The sequence below is a fragment of the Pleurodeles waltl genome, chromosome 5, assembly GCF_031143425.1.
Source record: "Pleurodeles waltl isolate 20211129_DDA chromosome 5, aPleWal1.hap1.20221129, whole genome shotgun sequence".
Lineage (NCBI taxonomy): Eukaryota > Metazoa > Chordata > Amphibia > Caudata > Salamandridae > Pleurodeles > Pleurodeles waltl.
The window spans coordinates 299332942-299356531 of record NC_090444.1 but is presented as its reverse complement, the minus strand read 5'-3'; the positions used below and the strand labels follow the sequence as shown (position 1 = coordinate 299356531).

General features: G+C 45.7%; 1 long non-coding RNA gene across 4 annotated transcripts in view; it reads right to left on the bottom strand.

Moving 5' to 3' along the window:
- LOC138297250 (uncharacterized) overlaps positions 1-23590 on the bottom strand; it is a 253742-nt gene that overhangs the window by 176220 nt on the left and 53932 nt on the right. The gene's annotated exons all lie outside the window — the stretch shown is intronic.

Sequence of the window (23590 nt, the reverse complement as noted above, 5' to 3'; positions counted from 1 at the left end):
GAAGTAGTGCCATTGAAAAGTGGGGTCAGTGGCTTATGGTCAGTCATTATGGTAAACGGGTGTCCATACACATAGAGGTGAAAGTGCTTACATCCCCAATGTATGGCAGTTGCCTCTCGTTCAATCTGCAATATCTCTGCTCCGTGTCTGTTAACGATCTGCTGGTGTATGCCACTGGAGCCCACTCTCTCCTTTTAGTTTCTGTAGGAGTACCACTCCTAATCCTGTTGGGCTAGCATCCACAGCTATGGTGGTTTCTTTCCTGGGGTAAATAAATCGCAGGGTCATGTCCGCTGACAATGCATCTCTAGTCACCTGGAACGCCTCCTCCTGGACTGGACTCCAACACCACGATGCGTTGGCTTTGGTCAAATATCTCATTGGCTGCGTGAGAGACGTCAGGTCCTTGATGAACCTTCCACAGTAGTTCACCATACCCAAGAAACTGCAGACTTCAGTCACATTGGTTGGCTGGGGAGCATTCTTGATATCTGCCACTTTGTCAGGGTCTGGCGCCACTCCCTCAGAAGAGAACACATAGCCGAAGATTTATCCTTTAAGAACTCACACTTCTCTTGGTGGAAAATTAGAACTGATTCCTGAATGCGCTGAAAGACCCTTTTAAATAGAGCATGGTGTTCTGGGATAGTTTTGGCATAAATGAAAATGTCATCGCTAACATTGATTAGTCCAGGCAAAAACGATCAGTAGCTCGCAAATAGTGTTCTGAAACACTGGAGATCCCAAACTTTAGACTCCGGTAATGACGAAGCCTTACATGATTTGAGAACGTCGTGATATATCTTGACTCTTCTGCTAAGACTAATTGATAGTATCCAGACCAAAGATCTAACTTCGGGAACCAACGTTCCTTGCTTAGTTCCCCAATGATGTCATTAATCGTAGGAGTCAAATGACGTTCTCTTTTGATCGTGGCATTGGGAAGACTCATGTCAAAGCAAATTCTGACCTCTCCAGGTTATTTTGGATTCCTAGCCACTACAATCGGTGCCACCCATGGCGTTGGACCCTTTACCTTTCTAATGATGCCTGCAGCTTCTAATTTCTCAAGTTCCTTTTCCACCAAAGGCCGAAGGTGGAATGCAACCCGTCTATGGCAGAGGGCTACAGGTTGAACTGATTTGTCTATGTGGAGAGTGATTTCTTTGGTCTTGAAACACCCTATTCCTTCAAACACTTGACTCTACAGTATCAGTAAGTGACTCAATGTAAACACCAAGAGTGAACATTACTATGCCTAAAGCTTCAGCTGTGTGACATCCCAACACTGTGTTCTGACCCTCCTCTGCTACGTACACATAGACCTCTACTTCATGTGGCCCATGCCGAATGGGAGATCAGAATCTGCCCCTCGGTGTAAGCGGCTGAGCTTGTACATTGGCAAACATTCTGACACGGGTCGGTGTCAAGGGTGGTCTCGGGTGCAAGCTTCTATACGTGACCTCTGCCATGGCATTGATCAATGCTCCAGTGTCTACCATAGCTGCCACTGGGCATCCTGCGATGACTACTTTGTACTTTGGTAACCGCTCATGTTTCTGGGTGGCAGTGCTAATCATAGAAATTGAGTGGACCGTTTGCGTTTCATCTTCATCGTCGTCCATGTCACTTCCTGGAGCTTGAACTTCAAGGGCTCACAGTGGTCCGCGATGTTGTGCTCTTTGTCAGCCTGCACACTTTAATGAAATGGTTTGGCTTTTCGCACCCTGCACATGTTTTTCCTTTTGCAGGGCAGCTGGCTAAAGAATGTGGGGAGCCTTTGCATCTTCCACATGTTCTCTGCGGTTTTTGCTTCTTTACCTTGGGTCTGTAGGGCGCGGGTGTTACCACGGCAACCTGCTCTGTTTTAACAGGTTTCTGGAGCGCTGCCTCCATTTGTGAAGCTCTTTGCTTTCGACAGCTCTTTCGTCCTTCCCATCGTCAGTATGTCTGTGAGGGATCGTCCGGACTTCTCCAGGATTCTTTCTCTTAACTTTATTGACGCACATCCTTGGATGATTTGTCCTCGAATTTCATCGTTTTCACTTTGGAAGTTGCACGTAGTGGCCAGCTCTTTTAGTCTAATGTAGAACATGTCAATAGACTCTTCTGGGGTTTGCGGTGCTTGCCGAAATATAAACCTCTCATAGTCCACATTGACCATGGGTTCGAAATGGGCTTTGAGGCCTGCGATGAGGGTCAGATGTGTCCTTGGTGCCTCTTCCACAATTGTTTTCGATATTCTATATATGTCCTTCCCTCCTAGATGCAGGAGCATAGCTCTCTTTTGGGCATCTTCAACCTTTGTGGCTTCAAAGAAGTGTAACACCCTTTTGACCCAGTCCTTCCACCTGGCTGCCTGAAAGGTTGGGGCACCTTCCACTATGAATGGTTCTATCGGAGGTAAGGTATTCATCTTTGTTTATTTTCAAGTATCTCTTACACTGTGTTCTTATTTTTTTTCTATTTTCCAGATTCTCCTTGTCACTGGAGCAGTTGGGGGCACCACACACATGTGTGAGACATTTAATTTTATGCTGGTCCATGGGCAGGGCTAAACAGCACAATAGCTAGCTCTGGGGTAGTTCAGGTAACACCATCTTCACTGGGCTGCTGTCCCTTTAAGAGTTCGGCACAGGAGTGAATTCATGCAGCACCACATTTAATGGGACGCTGTCTCTTTAAGAGAAAACCACAGAGGTTGAGCTGGGCAGGCCCAATCCGACTCACCAGCAGCATTTCCAGTTTCCTCGTTGTTGAGGAACAGACCCGATGGCCTCATCAAGCAGAGGATTACACTGCGTTGCTAGGAGATCCAAACTGCAGCCTGGCACCATGCGACCAGCAGCACTTGTCGAGCGGCACGAGCACCGCATGCCAGAAGGTGAGGTGAATGGCCGCCGCGTCGACAGAGCGCCGATAAGCACCCTTGTTGCCAGTGTGATGTTGGCAGGTTCTAGGGACGCACCAGCTCCATTATTTTTGTACTTCCTCAAATAACTGACGCAGACATGTTATATAGTTTAAAGGCGCCTCCAGCTTCACAGGCGTGCTCCGGTGCTGCAGCCCGTCAGCATGCACTCAGACCACGCCCCAGGGGCCGCGTCACTGTTTATTAGGCACAACCACGTGATCCCGAAGCCACATCCAAAACACCCATAACTAAAGGGGTTGCCACCAAAACACCCCTCTGTAAATGCCTACCATTGGTAGTGATCCCGACCCCATTACATCATGGGCATGACACTACAAGCTTTACCCCTATGTGGAGGAAAAACTGGGACCTGTAGCCCCAATCCCGATTAGGATGATAAACACCTGCTCCCCGGCTTGGAAATTGGAAATTACTTCAGGTGACTCTTCAGGTGCTTCCTGCTTCCAGATCCCAATGGATTGCTATGAGATACAGGGGTTTAGATACAGGGGTTCAGGTAGCAGAGCAGCAGACAAGCTCACCTTCTCACTCCACATATCTCTTCTGGTTCCGCGCTTGCTCACCCAACCAGTACTGTACTGCTACTCGGGCTCTGGGTCCTAAGACAGTAGAACAGCGAAACAGCAAAGCAGCAGGAATGAGAGCAGGAGTAAGGAGTAAGGCCTGGAGGGGAAGGAGGCTGAAGGGTGGCTAAAGTCCTTTGGCTGAGGAGCAAGGAGGACTCAAGCTGTACCAGCAACTAGACAGGCCATGGCCTCATCACTCCATTCTCTTTCCATTTTAAACACTAATGAGTACCTTGCGAGTGTATATTTTATTTACACCCTTTATTTATCAAGTAATTTCTTCACATTGCTTCCAAATATATTTTTTTTGGATTAGAGTTTGTCTTTGTGGCTAACTGAGTGGGTTCTTTTTAGTACGTCTTTGCTTAGTTTGCTTAAATTGTCAATACCAACTGCCGCCAACCTCGCCACCAGGGGGAGGGATTAGAGGAGTTATAAATTGGGGGGAGACCGCAATTTTTTTTAATAATTTTTTTTTTATATCAGAGCTGTGGATCCGTGGTGCGGATAAACAAGAGAATCACCATTTTTGGCTCCTTGGGTTGGGTTCCTTTGTGACAACCCCACCAGGCCCAGGAGAGCAGGGTGTCTCTACTATGCACCCCCTGTTTTTTGTTTTTTGTTTTTACTTTTTTCTTGGACAGGGGACTGAGTCCTTGAGTTCTAAGATGGCCACCACATCTCTTTTGATGGGGTAGCAGCCAATCCGATCTTACTTATAGATCTATTGGCTTCACAGATCCTCCGCAATGTGATTTGTTTCTCTTAAACATTTTTATGATTGCTTTAACACACTAATGTATCCATAAATTTCAGCCACTTGGCGGTTTTGATTTTGATTTCAATTATGTGTTATGTATCTTTGACGAATTTGATTATGCAATATATATTTTTGTTAATTATCCTGTATAGGCATTGAGGTTGACATTCAATTTTTTTATTTTGCAATGAATTACCATTTCTTGCATGTCTTATGACATTTGTCACCAACATTGATACTGTAAACATTATGGGAAAAGAGGCGATCATATTATGAATGAATTACAGGCAGCAGTCTAGAGCTTTTTGAGTGTATTGTCTATGTTTATAGCACGTGGGGTGTTTTTTAAAGGCACTGGAGCTTGATCTGCACTTTATGTGGCTCTGATGAAGACAGCGATGTGGATACGCGTGCGCCTCAATAAATTATGATGAAAGCAACATCCTTGAGTGTGGGACTTTTTCTTTGACGCAGCTGAAAATGCAGTTGAGATGCTTTTTAAAATGTATACATAACAATAAATGCATGTATTTCTAATTCTAAATATGTATATATATAATTAGAAATACATAAATTTATTGTTCTGTACACATTTTAAAAAACGTTTTTTTTTTTTTATTGTTTAATTATAGCTAAAGTAAATTACATATATATCTGTATCTAGACATACCCACACAATTAGATATAACTATATGACATACCCATGTATTTTGTGCATAATAATAGACTGTGTGTATACATTATGGCGGTCATTACAACCGTGGCGGTCCAAGATCGCCAGGGCTGTTTTGACGGAAGCACCGCCAACAGGCTTGCGGTGCTTCCAAGCTCATTACGACCGCGGCGGTTGCGCCGCGGTCACACCGCCGGGGCCTGCGGTTTCCCGCCACATTTGCCCCGGCGGTGATAATCCGCCAGGGCAGCGCTGCCCAGGGGATTACGAGTCCCACACCGCCAGCCTTTTCCTGGCTGTTTGAACCGCCAGGAAAAGGCTGGCGGTACGGGGAGTCGCGGGGCCCCTGGGGGCCCCTGCACTGCCTATGCCACTGGCATGGGCAGTGCAGGGGCCCCTGACAAGGCCCCGTGCAGCTTTTCACTGTCTGCATAGCAGACAATGAAAAGCGCGACGGGTGCAACTGCACCCGTCGCACGGCCGCAACACAGCCGGCTCCTGTGTTGCGGCTGAGATCCCCGCTGGGCCGGCGGGCGGAAACCAGGTTTCCACCCGCTGGCCCAGCGTGGATATCAAAATGACTGCGGCGGGAGTGTGGTTGCATTGGCGGCCGCCCGGCGGTCAGATCTTGGCGGGCGGCTGAAGTCGCCCGCCAAGGTCATAATGAGGGCCTATGTATTTTTTAATCAAAATATATTGTACTCTAATATTTATGGTTATGTTTCCTCCCAGTCATATTTACATACTCTGATATAAATGTGTTATCCTAGAAAGTGCAGGAACCTATATTTAGCCATTCATAAACATATATATTTGTGTATATACAATGACATACTGATTTGTGAAATGTATAAACATTAATGTCTTGTTATGTATGGAATAGTAAATTTTTTAAATATTGAGTTTAATAAATATATGTAGACACAGAAAAAATTTATACAGCTATATGCATGTATTCAGGTATAGATATAGAGAACAGTGCCATCCCTATCCAAAGTATAGACTCATATATCTATATATATGTACATACTCATAAAGATGTCTGTATAGATAAACATCTATATATGTGGGTTTGTAAGGCTGTAAACATGTATGCATATTGCACACATACATAAATATACATACACACACAAAGAAACACACATACACCCACACACACACATGCACACACACACATATACACACACACAAATACACACACACATACAGCAGAGGTTATAACTTCTTACACATGGTTTAGGGGTGTGGCATATACTGTTATCGTGCACTGTAGTGTTGAGAGTTTAGTGGTCATGTGTAGCAAAGCCAGGTGTTAAATAATTTTCTGAAGCTGAGATGGTTGTCAGTAGATCTTATGTTTGTGGGTGAGGAATTCCACAGTTTGGCAGCTTGGACAAGGAACGATGTTTTACGCATGTTTCTTTTCCTATATGCTGGAATTTTGAGGTGGGTGCCATTCTAGAGCTAGGTTCCTTTGTTGTATATATTTGGTGATTTTATTCCTTATGAAGTGTGGTCCTTTGCCATGTATTGCTTTGTGGTTGATACAAAGCACCTTGAAGTATGATCACCTGGCAACTGGTAACCAGTTTAGGTCCTTCAATGCAGAGGAGATGTGGTCTTGTGGCTTTACAAATAGGATGAGTCTAGCAGCAGAGTTTTGAATTCTCTGTAATCTTCACATAATTTATCAAGGTGTGCTATCATATAGACAATTAGCGTAATCAAGTTTTGGTAGCGCAAGAGAGATTGTTGGATGGACCTTGTAAGGGAATCCTAGGTACAGAAATCTTGTTTTGGCTACCTTATCCACTTGGGCATTCATTGACAGCTTCACGTCCATGGTAATTTTGAGGTTTCTTACCTCGTTAGATATTATTGGCAGTGGTCCTAGATCAGTAGGACAGGTGGAGAAAGGGCCATAAGTTTTCCACTAACCACAGGTGAATATTACAGTTTTGGATGTATTACGTTTGTTGTGGCTCCATGTCATCCATTGGTCAATGGCCCAGATACATCAAAAGATTTTGGATTATCCAATGTCCTTGGGACTTTCCAATTTCAAAAGTATCTGAATGCCGCCTGCTTAGTTATCACCAATGTAGTGAAAACCATTGATCAGTTTCAGTAATGATTTCCTGTAGATGTTGTAAACCATGGGTGAAATGACTGAGCCTTGAGAGACTCCTGCTTGTATGCTGCGTGTGCTTGAAGAAAATAAAGGATTATGGATGATATTTGAGATATTGTGAGTGTAGGATGTTATCCAAGAAAGAGCTGTGCCCTCTCTTCTGGTTTTCTTGAATCTTGGATTAGTGTGTTATGATCAACTGTGTCAAAGGCAGCTGAGAGGTCCATGTGAAGTAGTGTAGCAACCCCATTCTGGTTTACTTTGTTTTCTGGTCATATCAGCTTCAGATCTGGGCTAATTCTGTCCCCCTTATTGAACGGAATCCAGTTTGGAGGTCAGAAAATAGGGAATTGTCTTCAAGGGATTGTGCCATCTAAGCGAAAGCTGCTCTTTCTATAATTTTGCCCAGGAATGGTCCATTAGCTATAGGTCTGTATTGTTGGGGTCTTGAGTGTCCAGGTTAGGTTTTTTAATAACAGACACATGTATGCCTATTAAAACATTTCTGGGAAAACTCCTGTCTTTAAGGAGCTGTTGATGAGTGTTCTGACTGAGATGGCTGCTGAAGTTGTTAAAAGAATGTTTTTGAAGATGTGAGGTGGACAAAAGTCAGAGGGGCAGCCGGCTGACCTGCTCGCTTTGACAAGATCCAAAAATTCAGTTGGTGATAGCTCTTTAAAGGAGTGTGGAGGCTGTGTTAGCCTTCCCCTCAAGGGGTTTGCAGGAAATGGGTTGGTTTTCTTTTGTAAAGTAAGAAACCAAATTGTTTGCTTTAGTTGTGTATTAGTTTGCCAATTTTTCACAAAAACATTGAGAAATGGGACCGGGTCTTTCTGTGCATTGTGGCTTACGGAATTCTGTGAGTATTTTATAAAACTCTTTATTGGCATGCTTTCCATTGTGGATTCGGCTGATATAGTCTAGTGTTTTTTTTAAGCTTTTTTAAATGTCTTTGCCCATCATCCCCCAGAGGAGGCTGGGCCACCTCTGTAACAACTGCAGCCTGACGGGAAAACGCAGGAAGTGATGTCTTCATTAGCATTTCAATTCCCACTTACCAAGGGAGTGGTGGGTGAGGACTGTGACCTGGCTAGATTTTGTAGCTGTGAAGTTTAAGTCTAAGAATGGGGAAGCATAAAGCATCAGTAACGGCAGAGAAGTATATTGCCAATAGCACACTGGATGGATTTCTACAAAAGGCAATAGGCACCCTTGATAGGGAGGTCGAGTCTGCGGAGAGGCTCCTTTCTACTGTCATTCCCATCCAGATGTCATCAGGTCTCTTGTTACTTCATCCTATGGATTTAAGTGATGAAGATGCAACCTTGTTCCAAAGGGTAACTTTCTACAATGGGTGGTCACTTCCGTTTCTACTTCTGTTACTGATGTACCCTTGACTAAAAAATCTCTTGTAAAAGGCCACTAGGCTGCAAATGCGTATACTAGAGGGAAGAGGAAGCAAACAGAAAAAACTGTTAAGACCAAACATCCCCGTATTGCAGCTGACACTTTTCAAGGAACACCAGTAGGGGGCGAGGAGACCAGTCCTGAGGGTATTCTGGAACCAGCCATTGAGAGGATCACTGAAGAACTTGAGAGGAAGCTATTGCGACCGATTATAGACCGGTTAAAGGCTAATGAGGAGGTTTTAGGGAATCTTGTTAAACAGGTGTCTCATGGCCCTGAGTCCATGTCTTCACTCTATCAAACATGTTTAATGTCAAATACTAACTCAGATCAAACATCCTATTCAATACCTGGCCCGATGAATATTAACCCATAGAGTAACAGAACTGACCCTCATGTTCAGGACTCCACTGCCAATGTATTTTAAATTGGGCACGTTTGTAACAACGAGACCCCCAGGGTGCTAGCATGATTTGACCTAAGCCCAGTCCTAAGGTTGGGAACCAAGGTGTCTTGACGGGCCATAGAGATATGGCCAGTGAAGTTAATATAGAACACAGGGGGAAGGACAATAGCAACTTGGAACCAATCGTGCTTAATCTCCCCCCTGAAGCAAGTTCTTTAATAACAGTGATAGTCAATGTACCTAGTTTGGAGTCCAATTCCAGCAAATATTTTATGGAATTGAAAAATAAGGTGCTCCATTGGCTGCACCTCATACCAGATTTCCTGCACCATTTAGCACCCACAATATTAATGGTTAGGAGGGTGGATATGATGCCTAAACAGTGTGAGGGTGATTCCCCTTTTATTGTCAAGCTATTTTTTTTCAAATGTCAAAAGGTGAGTGCCAGGCCCAGGGGATCATTTCTGCAACCTCTTGTGGCATTCTATCCACAGTTAGATTTTGTAAAGCCATATGAGGCCCGACAAGGAGTAAGGCAATTTACTATTCACCGAGGTGGTGGACCGGTGTCGGCCCACCATCGGTACAATTAGAGGGAGGGTTCTTGCTCTCTGAGTTTGATTGACACCGTGGGGCACTTCAGGGGCTATGTCTGTTATCCCACCCTCCTTCCAGCGATAGGCAGTTTCCTTTGGAGCCAATTCAAATAGGCAAAGGCAGTCTCTCCGGCAAGACACAAGAATTGGATCTGCGACTTCCAACCCAATCCCTTCCAAGGGAAATTTTGAGCCCTAAGCAAACATCTGCTTTGTCGGTCCTGCAGTTAGGTGCCTGCAACAATCTGACAAGAATTCTGAGTTGGAATATAGCAGGAATAGGGCCAAAGCTCACTAATCCAACATGGGGGGAATTTGGAGATAACCATCAAATTTGTGGGAAACTTAGGCTTTGGAACCTAAGTATAGATTTGGTTTCAAAAGCTTTTGAGTGGCTGCGTGCAGTTCAGTTTCAGGGAGGGCCTCAGGGGTTTACTTATTTGGTTTAGTGGGTCTCTTAAGTGTACAGTGAAGGAGCTAGATTTGTGATCGGATGATGTGCAGGACTACATCCTCTCAGCAAACAAAAAGATTCATGGCCTGTTGACCAATCTGTACAACAGGAGTATGGGAAAAAGCTGTGAATCAGAAACTCTGCAGAAGTTACACAACCTTCTCACAGGGTACAAGGGAGCCTATCATCTGATAATTGCAGGGGATTTTAATGCTACCTTTGAGCCCTATGCAGTGCCCAAGACCTTTCGCAGGTAGAGGATAAACAATGGGGCATACCAGAAATGACTGTGTCCTGTAAGAGCACGTTAACCAGAGTGGCACTACAGGTGGTAGATATTACACTAGCATACGGCCTCTGAGCATATAATGGTCAACTGTGCTCGGCTGCCCACCTTGCCCCAACATTTAGACGCAGGACCTACAAGATCCACATTGCTAGATGTACAGCTTTGGGAATATATGGTTCATATGGAGATTTTGGGGCACTAAGAGTGATCATGATCCTCTAATACTCTCCATCTGTGATCTTTTTTTACCAGTTCTGCTATTCCCACTTTAGGTGGCTTTGCCCAGCAACTGAAGTTGTCCAATAATAGGAGAAATATTAAGTGAGAAGCAGTAGAGCGTTCTACTGCTACTACTATTACTCTGTATCAGTCCTTGGTGAAGCATATGGAATCCATGACCTTATATTGGAGTGATCATTGGAGGATAGTTCTTGAGCATTTGGCCTTCTATGACTTCCTGGGCACCCTATTTGTTTCTAAAACATATGGGAAAATGGTGACCAGATCTAGTGACGAATGGTTTACCAAAAGGTGTAGCTAAGACTAACCTGCTAAAGGCAATTAAAGGAGGTGCTAGAAACGAAATCAGATCATCCAGGGCAGCCTACAGGCAGGAATTAACCCAGGCAAGAAGGCAGTGGGAGTGGGAACGTTAGGATGATTTACTTGATGCAGCTAGGAGAAATGACCAGAGTCATTTTTGGAAATTAGTAAGCAATTATAATGGGAGCACCACATCCACTATTGGCTCCTCAAAGCTCCCGGGGGAATGGGTGTTACATTTTAGTTCCCTCTACTTAGCTCCCAACGAATCCCAGTATGAATAATTTAAATCCGCAAGGACTGAGGGCCTCAGTCATCTCAGAATTCAGAATGTCGGAAACTCCTTCGGCGGTTGACTCTCTCAAGTTCAGGAAGGCCCCAGGCCTTGTTTAAAGTTCCAGACGATCTTTATAAATCTAACACGATTATCTGGGTGCCATATATCAATACCGTCTGTAACGCAATTATAGCTGGTGCCCCAATTTCACCTATGAGAAGGGAGCTGAGATAGTGCCCATTTGTGAAAAGGGCAACCCAAGCGATCCGTCCAACTTCCAGCAGATTAGCATGTTAGATAATCTGCAAAAGATTTTCTGCAAGCAGGTTTTAGATCGGTTGCTGGAATGGATTAAGGAGAGTGGCGCTATCTCTAGTTTATAGATTTAGACCAGCAACTAGTGCTATAGACCAGGTATTTGGATTTCTCCAGATCAAGTAAAGACAGTGGATATCTACAGGGGGATTTGTATGTGGCTTTCATAGATTTCCATGCAGCCTTCGACCCAGTCCCGAGAAAGAAGCTATGGAGCACATTGCAAGATTTGACACCGGCCTCATTGTTCGTCTACACAAGGGTACGTTTGCACGGATCAGGTATGGCAGCAAGGGGGAACTAATTGACCCAGTCTGGATGGATAGGGGGTACGCCTGTGCTGTGTCCTGGCGCCCACTCTCTTCCTTCTGTATATTAATAACTGCATTGAATATCTGAATAGCTGTGTCAATGAGTCTCCTGCTTTGGGTGGGCAAAAAACACCATGCTTGCTTTACGCTGATAATACACTCTTCCTTGCAAAAACTAGGACGGTTCTCCAGTATCTAGTAAATAACTTCTCTGGTTTTTGTAGGGATTTTGGGCTGGAGATAAATGCAGCAAAACAAAACTGATGATTTACACCAGGAGGAAGAAACTAAATGCTGAGGTTATTTTAAACACCGAAAGCCTGGCGAGAGTCACTGAGTTGGATTACCTGGGAGTAAGATTAGCGAATTCGGGTTCCTGGGGAGTGCAAATAACGAAAAGCTTGCTCCCAATTAGTTACAGATGGGGCGCGATAGTTTGGATGGCAAAAAAGTCCCAGTATTTTCCAGTCAACCCTACAATTAATGTGTATACAAAATGCAGACGAGGGGAGCACCACTATCTGAGGCTGAGATGTGGGGCCAAAACAATTCACATACCCTAGCTGTTAAGGAAAATAATTTCTTTAGGAATATTACAAGGTTGGGGAGAGGCACCCCCTTGGTGCCCCTCAGGCTCGACCTCGGACTTTATCCCATTACAGATGTGGCAATTTTAAGAACTCTGCTCTAATGGATTGGTGTATGGAGAACAGATGAGTTGCTGAACTACAGGCCAGCCTCCGTGATTTATTGGGGTGGGCTCTTGTAGCATAGAAGATAGGATGGTTGAGGAACTTGAGCTTCATCTGGGCATAGCTAGGCCTACCTGAGTTTTGGGCTATCCCTGAAGCAATACCGGCAAATGCTGTCTATATTGTGAAGTAGAGATTTTGGGAGACAATCCAAAGACAGTGATTCATTGGTGTGTCAGGTTTTCTTCAATACAAATATGAACCTGTACCAGAGCCATTTTTGGATGTTATTAGACCAACCTTTTTTTTACAGTTTAGGTACGGCACGTCACCTTTAGCAGCTATTACTGCCTGCTGGTCCCCTGCAGCAGAGGGGAACAAGAAGTTTAAACTATGCTGCAAGGCTGATGAAACAGATGAACATTTGCTCTTTTTTTGCCCTAAATATGATACCCCTACACAACGATGAATTGTGCTCCTTTGTAAAAAATCTTTTGATATTTGATCAAGCTACTGCTTATCGATTATGCATGAGCGATTCTGCAATGATGATAGTGACAGTGGTGTCTAAATTCATATACGCAGTGTGGGTAATTAGGCAGAAAGAACTCTTAGCAATCAAGTAAAGTTCTCCTGGAGTATTTGAGTTGATGAAAGGCCGTTTCATCAAGTAATTTTGCCGGGCGGGCTATATTTATATTGTGATGTCATCTTGTTTGAGAATTGGATGTCTGAAATTGGATTTTAATGAGCTTTGTACTCCTTTTCTGGTGATTCATGGGACCCCCTACTAATGGATTGTCGCTTTTCAATTTTCATAGAAGTTTTTTCAGTGTATTTGAATCTATGTTTTGAATGATTATATTATGTGTGATGGTGAAATTATTATTTCGAGCAGTCATTAAACTTTGAAACTTTGACTGTTGACTTGTATATACTGTTATGGCTCGAAGGAATATTTTGTTGCTCTAGTTGTGTTGAAGCTGAGCAATTTGTTTTTTGATCTTTTCTAATTCTGCATTCATCTAAGTGGCAGGTTTTCTTTTGTTTTGTGTATATGTTTCCATTGAAATTAAAGATCAAAAGATTCATGAAGCCATCTACAACTAATTTGTACAGAACTTACTGTAATCAGATCTGTTTTTGAGGTAAATAGGTTTTCTAGTTTCTCCAAATTCAGAGTGTTGCAAGATAGATGTGTAGCTGCAGGTAAGGTGGGTTTGGCTGGGGTGAGCTGGGGTGTGTTGTGTTGGAAAGCAACTAAGTAGTTGTCTGACCACATAACTGAAGTAATCCTTTGGTGCATGACAAGATCTGGGTTGCCGAAAATGACATCTAAGATGTGTCCTGTGATGTGTGTGGGATTTGAAATGAGCTGTTGTAAGTTGTGTGTGTCTAGGTAAGTGAGGATGGTCTTGGATGTGGGATATTAGGTTTGTCAAGCCATAGGTTCAGGTCAACAAGGATGCGTAGGTTTGAATATATTGTGAGAAGATTAGAGATTGTGTCTAGAGATGTGCCTGGGAATGCTCCATTGTTAGGTGGTGGTCTGTAAAGAAGGAGAAACTTTTATGAAAAGGTTGAGAAAGAGTTGCATCTGACAAGGCGAGCCTCTCAATCTTGTAGAGAAACAACCTTGGCTTTGGTGAGATTTGTTGTTTCTTTAAATATGACAGCTAAGCTGATTCGTCCTTTACCTATGTGATTTTGTATCACCGTTTGATAACCTTCTGTTTGATAGCCTTCTAGAACTGCTTCATGCAATACTGGTGCCATATTTTCCCCCAGCCACAGTTCAATTATGAAAGGTAAGTCAGGTTTTGTGTCTGTCAGTAAGCCAATTAGGTCTTACTTAGGTTTATGAAGAAAAACAAGAATTTATCAGTAGGCAGTCTAAGAAATGGTTCCTGGAGGTGGTGTGAGTTTTTGCTGCAGGTGAGTGAATATTGTCCTTGGAAGTTGTAGGTGGTGTGCTATTGGTCATGTTGTTAACTCTTGAAGAACAAGGAAAGTTGTATTTTTCTTCAACGTTATCTTCCTTCAAAAGGCTTAGAAGACATTGTTTAGGGTCTGTGTGTATGGGTGGTGGAGAGATATGTTGGTCTGAGGGGATGGGCTGAGGAGTTGTGTCTGAAAGGTAAGCACGCTCTTTGTGCAATAGATAAGGGGATGTGAAGTTATGAATAGTGTTGTGGAGTTGCTTTCGTTTGGGTATGTTGAAGGTGGTAGGTTTCTGGGTGAAAGGTGGTGGTGGAGGATGAGGGTCATGGTTTATAACTTTTAGGGCTGCATTTAAAAGAAATGGGTGCAGCGCTGCACCAAAATTGTCAGTGCCTTGCTGCATTAGTTCTGAAATGCAGGGATGTGCTGTATTTCCCAAAAATACGGCACACCCCTGTGTTTCTCCTAGTGCTGGCGCTAAATTTAGCTGCCAGCACCAACTCAAGCATCCTTGCACCAAAGTGCAAGGGTGTCTGCATTGAATGGAATGATTGTTTATGTGCAGGAAGATTTACCTTCCTACATATAGACAATCAACAATGGCAATTTGGCACGCAAACAGTCATTATTGAATGATAGTTTATGTGCAGAAAGGGACACATTCCTGCACATAAACAATCATGCATGGTGTTTTGCTCCTTCTATGTATGCTGTAGAATGCAGCACACATGGGAAAAGCAAAAACGAGGAGAAATAAAAGTATTTTTCCTCGTTGCGCCATGCTAACGCCACCTCTGGGGTGGTGTTAGTTTTTGGCGCTGCCACAGATTTACGATTCCTTGTAAGTGTGGGACATCATCAAAAGTAATGGGTGTTGTGGTGGAGCACCCACAGCAACACCCATTGCATGTCCCACTGCCACAAAAAGCTGCGTTGGAAGGGCCCATATTTACAAGGCGGCGTTAAGCCACAAAAAGTGGCTTAGCCCCGCCTTGTAAATATGGCGCAGTGCACAGCGCCACCGGAGCATCACAAAAAGTGACGTTCCAGTGGGCTAGAGACTTGTAAATATGTAAAATTATATATGTGCGAATGACCTTTGTTGTGTGTTTGAGGACTGAGTGGGTGGTGTCTTTGTTGCTTGGAAAGTGTGAGGTAGAGAAGTGTTTCAATATATGGTATTTATGTTGGTATTCAAAGCAGAGTGGATGCGTGTAGAAATTTGTATGTGTGTTTTGTTTATTATGGTTAGATAGTATGATGTGATAGTTTGGTAGTGACTTTAGGTGCAGGATTTGAATGTTGTGGACTAGTTAGTTGTGGATGTTAAAGTAGAGGAAGTTTGGGATTGGTTTTTGAGAGGAGAGTCTCTGTAGAGTATGAAAGTGGGTAAAAAGGGGTTTTAGCATAAGTTGTAGGCTGAGCTGGGAGACATTTTGCCTCATTGGTGAAGGCGAGCACATAAATCACTCCACAACACCGGCCCAACCTACCTTAACGAAAGAGTGACCTTCCACACTCCCACACGCCACCTCCGCTCCGCCGACCTCTCTCTCGCCACTGTCCCTTGCATCAAACACACCATGACCGGAGGCAGATCTTTCTCCTACCTAGCCCCCAGGGCCTGGAACTCCCTCCCCACCCACCTCCGCAAGACCCAAGACCTCCTGCTCTTCAGGAAGAACCTTAAGACCTGGCTTTTCGAACAGTGATCTCCCCTCCCCTCCTGCCACCCCGTTTCTCTCCCCCACCAGCGCCTTGAGACCCTCACGGGTGAGTAGCGCGCTCTATAAGTCTCTTTGATTGATTGATTGATTGAGAGTTAAAAGAGAAGAGTTTTGTCATTAGATCTGTGTGACAAGAAGAAGAGGGTTGTGTGATGAAGCAGCATGATAGCGGGTTGAAGAAAGAACTGAGGAGGTGGCAAGAGTAATATTAGGAGTAAGCAGAGGATAGTTAAAGGATTTTGTTTGGAAAGGATGTTTTTGTGAGATTGAGGGCATGTGCTTTGTGAGTTGTTGGTATATTAGCAAAATGTGTTTTTCTTGTGTTATAGCACAGATTTGGATAAATGTAGGAGTGTGTGGATGTAGGTGTAGAAGGATATGTAAGAGTGTGTTACACGAGTGGGTATTGTTTTTGAGTGAGTGGTGGGAGGACTGACCTTGTTTGTTGGGAGGTAGAGATGGGGTTTGTTTGTTATGAATTTGTGTGCATGGCTGTGTTTGTGGTCGTTTCTTGGTTAGTATAAATGTAGATGGCGAAACGGGCAGCATTTCTAGCCCTCTGCCCTTCCCAACCCAAGCAGGCCGAAATAGGTAATTGTCATTGTCCTCACCACCCTTAGGGGCAGATTTAAGAAAAGTGGTGCTGCACCCAGTGCAGCCCCACTTTTCTTGCACCCCTTAGACCCCCCTAATGCCACCATCTGTGCGCTGCATCTAAGATACAATGCACCATGGCTGTAGTTAGGGAACTAGCATCAAAATATTGACACTAGTTCAGAGCTTTGCAGGATTAGCATAAAAAATGTTGACACTAATCCTACAAGGCCCAGTGAGGCCTATTGTATACAATAGTTTGAGTCTTTTTTAACACCTGCTTTGAGCAGGTGTTAAAAGTGCCAAAAATAAGTGTAAAAAAATGATGCTAATGTGGTGCACGGAGACGCTAGGGGCTCTTAACTATGCCCCTTATTCTTGATGCTTAGGCTGAGGCATCTTGCGGGGAAGTCTTGTAAAGGCTGGTGGTGAGGTCACATAAACCTCACTCAGCTTAAGTTCACCTGCACAGCAACCCATAAATAAGTGTACATGAGGAGTAGTCTGTTCAGTTTTCTAATCCACAAGCTGTGTCTGGGCAACCATGTTTGAAGAGGGCACTGGAGAGGGAGAACGAGGGAGACTAGAAAAACTGAGGCTTATAGCTGTATAGATTGGTTAATGGTTGACAAAAATACACAAAATGTACAAACTTTTATAATTATCATAAGCACAGTTTGTCACCACAAAATGCTGGTACATAGCTCTAAAAATGCACTCAGATTATAGTTTAGAGTATCTAGTTAATGGGCAGATAAATACAATTTGCGTATTCGGCAGGGACTTATGAGTGGAAAAACAAGAAGGCAGAGAGAGCAAGGGGGCAAACAAATGGAAACAGAGGCAGCAAAGAAAAAAGCAGAACATGGAAAGGGGAACAGAGCTAGTAAATGGCAGGAAGATGAGAGGAACAGTTTCAAATCACACAGGGGAATAGTGCAGGGGGAGAGAAAAGGGAGTAAAATTAAAACAGGAGGAGAGGATAAAGAGAGGGGAACAGAGGCTGTAAAGAGGGAAAGCAGAGTAAATCAGGGGAGCAGAGACAGTGAATTGAGGAAATAGTGGCGGTAGGAAGGTGAAGTTCCAGATCACATGGTGGAAGAGTACAGAGGGACAAAAAAAGGGAGAGAAGAAATGAGGAGCAGGGGATAAAAAGAGGGCAATGGAGGCTGTAAAAAGGGAAGGGGCGTGGCCAAGATGGCGCGTGAGCGGATGCGTATTCGCGAGCGCTGCCGCCCGGGCCTTTTCAGCACCTATGGGCAAATTCTATGGCTTATTCCTGGGGCCACCCCTTCCGCCTCGTGTTTTGCTGAGAGGACCAGCTGCGTCAGGTGAAATCACTACAGGAGGCGCGCAGGATCCTACATATGGAGGAGACGGAGTGTGGTGTTGGCCCGCGCGAGGAGACCAGTGCCGAGGGCCGCCCACGTTGGTGATGGAAGGAGAGGAAGAGGAAGCAACCGAGGCCGTCCTCGACTGAACAAGCCCTGGAGAGACAATCCATACTGAGCAGTCTAGCTGCTGGGACCAGTGCCTAAGCAGAAGGCATACGAGTACCGCTACAATGGTCTGGGGTCGTTACAGAATAAGTTGTGAGACTGCTTGAGATGGACCTTGGTAGTGGGTTCGCTGACTACCAAGTGACGACCTTGTGAGGTGATGCCGACCCCTGTCAGGACACCGGCCTCTTTTGGGATGTATGAAGGAGGACTTGTGTGTTTTATGCACTTGTTGTGCGCTGTGGTTTTGTGTTGTTGTACTTCCCCCTTAATTTCCATGTGCTCTGATATCGATCACTGTCACAATGTGTGCAGGCTGCCCCCGGGCGGTCCTTGTCTCCTGCTCCTGGGTGGGGGTCCCCGCCTAGATTGCCCGACCTGCTTAGATCCGCATGTCCCTTAAATGTCTATGCCTAAATGTCCGGGGGCTCAATAGTCCAGCTAAGAGGTTGGCAATCCTTTCTGCCCTCGAGAGGTCTGGGAACCATATCTGCCTTTTGCAGGAGACACACTTTTTGCTAAAGGATACATACTGTATGCGCTCAAAGTGGTTTCCCCAGCAGTTTTGGTCCTCTGCTCCCACGAAGCACGCTGGGGTGGCAATACTAATATCGAGGGCCTTTCCTGGGGAGGTAGTCGCCAAGATACATGAGATCAAGGGTAGGTTCTTGGCCATTAGGGTGCGTGTTGGGGCATTCCTCTTTACTATTGCCACAATATATGCTCCTAACGCGCAGCAAGAAATCTTCATGAGGCAGGCCATTTCCCCAATGCTCACTACACCGGACAGGGCCATTTTGGTAGGGGGGGACTTCAATCTGGTCATGGACAATGAGCTGGAACGTTCTGGGCATCGATATGGGCAGACGGGGGCATTGACTCCGGCAGGGAGACAGTGGTTGGCTGATTGTGACCGGGAGGACATCTGGAGGAGGGCGCATCCGACGCTCCGGGATTACACATTCTATTCGGCCTCCTCCAAGACGTATACCCGTATAGACTTCTTCTTGGCTTCCTTGGAGTTCACTTCCCGAATCAGGGAGACTGCCATCGAGCCTCGGGCTCTGACAGATCATGTCCCCATTACGTTGGTGGCCTGTCTTAATGTGGGACGAGTGGGGACTCTGAGCTGGCGATTTAGGGATACTATGCTGCAGAGCCGGGTGGCGGAGGAGACGTTGCGACGCGCGATCATGGACTACCTTAGACACAATGATGATGGAAGAACTAGTTTGGAGATGCTGTGGGAGGCACTGAAAGCAGTAGTCCGTGGAGAGGTGATATCGCTTTTGGCCAAAGAAAATAAAGCTAGGAGGGAGCAGAGGGCGATGTTAGAGCAAAAAGTAGCAGCGCTAGAGCACTCCCATAAGCATACCGGCGCGCCTAGAGTGTGGAGGGAGTTGGAGAAGGCGCGTCAGCAGCTGAAACGGCTGGATTGGGACAGGGCAGAGTATGCAGTAGTTCGACTTAAGCACAAATATTATATAGGGAGCAACCGATGTGGGAAACTCCTTGCCCACCAGCTGAGGGTGCAGCGCTCGGCCACGGCTATAAAGATGGTGCACTCCCCTTCTAAGGGTGAGGTATGAATGGACGATCAAATAGCGGGGGTGTTTGCTGTTTATTATAGAGAGCTGTATGCTGCGGATACGGGGAATGAAGCGGACCCTGCCGCCTTTCTCGCGGACTGTCGTATTGTTCCGCACCGTGAGCGAGATGCGTCCTCCCTGGATCAGCCCATTAGACTGGAGGAGGTTATTTCAGCGATTTCACGTCTGAAGGTTGGGAAGTCGCCTGGCCCGGATGGCTTCACCGCCCTTTTTTATAAAACATTTTGCCCGGAGTTGGCTTCGCTCCTGGCGCGGCTTTTTAACTCCTACCTGGTGTCCAGGACTCTCATGCCCAGCATGTTGGAGGCCACCATTACGCTCATTCACAAGCCAGGGAAGGACCCGGAAGAATGTGGTTCATATCGGCCTATTTTGCTGCTGAATATAGATGCCAAGTTGCTTACCAGCATCTTGGCGCAGCGCCTTAATCCCTACATGCCTGGACTTATAGACCCGGATCAGGCGGGCTTTATACCCCACCGACAGTGCGGGGACAATACGAAACGGCTCTTACATTTAATTGATAAAACTAGCAGATCTCGTAGAGAGGCGCTCCTCCTCTCCATTGACGCGGAGAAGGCGTTTTATAGGGTCCACTGGCCTTATCTTTTTCAGGTACTAGAGCGCTTTGGGCTGGGTCCAGTGCTTAGGGCCTGGATTCAGTGCATCTATTGTGCACCTAAGGCTGCTGTCCGAGTCAATGGGACTCTGTCATTGCCGTTTTCGATAGGTCGGGGGACTCGACAGGGGTGTCCGCTCTCCCCTCTGTTGTTTGCGCTTTATATGGAGTCTCTCGCTCAGCGCCTGCGCGATAGCCCTCATGTCTCTGGTATCAAATTTGGGGGAGACAATCACCTCATTAGTTTGTATGCGGATGATGTGATTCTCACCTTGTCGGAGCCCATGGTCTCGTTGCCGGCCCTCGTGGAAGCCCTTAGCGCGTTTAGCAGGGTCTCTGGGTTTAAGGTGAATATGCAGAAGTCACAAGTGCTAAGCTTGTCAACTCTTGCGGAACATGAGGAGAGTCTGAGGGCTCGCTATCCCTTTATTTGGTCAGCGTCGCAAGTACCTTACCTGGGTATTGAATTGGCAACCTCGGTTGCGGGGACGTCTAGCCTGAACTATTCCTCACTATCCCGGGAGATTTTACGGGACCTAGGGAAATGGGGGAAACAGAAGCTCTCCTGGTTTGGCAGGGTCTCCGCGGTGAAGATGACAGTATTGCTGCGCATACTTTATGTGTTTCAAGCACTCCCTCTGACTCCGCCGCCCCACACGATAGTGACTCTCCAGTCAGTGATCCTGAAATTTATATGGGATGGGAAACCGGCGCGGATTCTGCGGAGCGCCCTGTACCGTCCCAGAGGGGAGGGGGGACTGGCGGTCCCGTCTGCTGAGGTATTTCCAGGCCGCTCAGCTGCACTTTCTGCTGAAGTGGAGCCGCCCGCTCACTGAAAAGCAGTGGTGCTTCATGGACCAGCGGTGGCTGGGTCCCACATTTGGAAGGAGCCCTGGCTTCGGTGTAGGCACAGGACTCCGGGGCTTTATTCTTCCCCGATCACAGGCACGACTCTTCGGGTATGGGATGTGGTGGCGAAGAAGCTTGGCCTGACGACATTCCCGTCTCCTATGTCACTGATTTGTGCGAATCCCGACTTTGCGCCAGGTCTGCAGGTGGAGAATTTTCACTGTTGGTATGACGGGGCTGCAAAAGGGTGGGAAGCTTATTTGATGTGGACTGAGTAATCTCTTTTGACCAGATGAGAGAGACATATGGGCTGACGGAAGCAGATAGGCTGATGTATTATCAGGTACAGCACTGGGCCCTTTTGCCGGTGAATAGGCCCTTGATAGACAGACCGCTTACTCTGTTTGAGAAATGGCTAGTGATAAAGAAAGACGATAAGCGGGTGATATCGGAATTGTATAGACTTCTGCAGGGGGTGGAGCGGCCGCCTAAATCCAAGGGGCAGAGGAGATGGGAGATGGAGCTGGGGAGGGAGATGACAGAGGAAGAATGGGACAGTATACATTATAGAATGCATCACACAGACTACAATACCACAGGGGACAGAGACGGCATATAAGTTGGCTTCCTATTGGTACTATACACCAGCAAGGGTGAATGCATGGGACCCCTCTAAGTCGGGTTTTTGCTTGGGTGGGTGCGGCAACACAGGTACACTTGTACACCTACTTTGGCATTGCCCCAAGTTACAGAGATTTTGGAAGAGTATCCTGGATGACATCGATTAGGTATTCCAGACAGAGATTCCTAGATTGCCGTCATATGTTATATTGGGCTTACCTAACCCTCTCACTTTCCCTTTTTGCTCGCTGAGAGGGCGGCAGATGGCCCTGGCCCTTAATGCTGCACTCCAGACGATCCTAGCCCTCTGGGGCTCAGACAGGCTACTGACGTATACTTCTTGGCTGCAGAATCTGTGGTTCATCCTGGCAATGGAGAATCTAACACTGGCTTCCAGGTAGAGGGTGGGAGACATTTGTACAGTATGGAGACCGTTCCTCCAGATTTTGTCCACGGAATTTAATGAGCTGACTTGCACGGCATATTTAAAGGTCCTGGGGCTGATCCGAGACATTTGATGGCGTGGTTTGGCCAGTGGAGCGTAGAGAGGGTCGGGGCAGAGGTTTGAATGGAGGCTGGGACAGGAGGGGACGGGCGGTACTGGGAGTGCTGGTGCGGGGAAGCATGGTTATGCATTTGAGTTGTGTCTGTTCTTGTTTTTAGCTCTGCTGTGAAACGGACTGTCATACCATCTATGCCACGACTATAGTCCCTAGGGGAGGGCAGATGGGTGGAGGGAGTATGTCTTCCTATGTCAATGACGCTGCTCTGCTGGGCAGCCATCAAACATGCGTGGCAAGGGACGCTGTGATATGTTGATAGCCAAATGAGTTGGATGTTGATACAGAGCTCTGTAATTGGTTTTTGTATGTTAAATACCAATAAACAGATTTGATCCATAAAAAGGGAAGGGAAGGGGCTTTCACAGACTTCACCAAGTACAAAAAATAGTTTTTTCTTTATGCAACAAGAGATCGCAGAGCTAACAGGATCGAAGGCCCTGTAGACCAATGAGTATTTACCAAAGATCACAAAATTACAAATATTACTATATAATATAGTTTGTAAAAGTCAGACCTGGGTTAAAGCCAGATTAAAAGGAGTAAGGGCATACCTCTTATCTGTAGGTGTGTCTCAAGGAGGTTGCACACTGAATAAAGTAAAATACAAACGTCTTGGCTAACACCAGGAGTAAAATATAAAATGTGCTGTTCACATTGCTAGCACAGACAGACTGACGCATGCACTTGAGCCAGCATAGCATTGGAAGGCAAATTGTCAGTTTGAATGTTGGTCTGCCTTCCATTGCAACGGGACTACCCTGCTTATGCCAATGGTCAGGGATCCACCTACTGGATGGTGCAGTCCAGACTTGAGCTGGTCGGACACATGGGGCTTTATCGGTGGCAAAGAGAGTGCCAAGTATATCCTGTTTGTTACTGCAACCGTGTCTCGAATACGCTGAGAGTACTTTTTGCAAAAGGAGTTCCATTCCTTCGGCAAATAAAGAAACACACCCCATGGGATCCATATTACAAGAAGTGGCAGTCATTCTGTAATATCAAAGTGTCCCAGGATACAAAAAGACAGGCACAAATACCTGCTGAGCTGCAAGGGCACTTTTGGAAATACGACCGATGGGGCCCTGGAATTATGCGGCTGGAGAGAACAAATTATGCAGCACGTTGAGTAAATTATGCACAAAAAAGGCAAATTGTGCATTGTAGTGTGCCGCATCTTGTGATAGTAATGCTTCATTACTTGACATTTTTCCA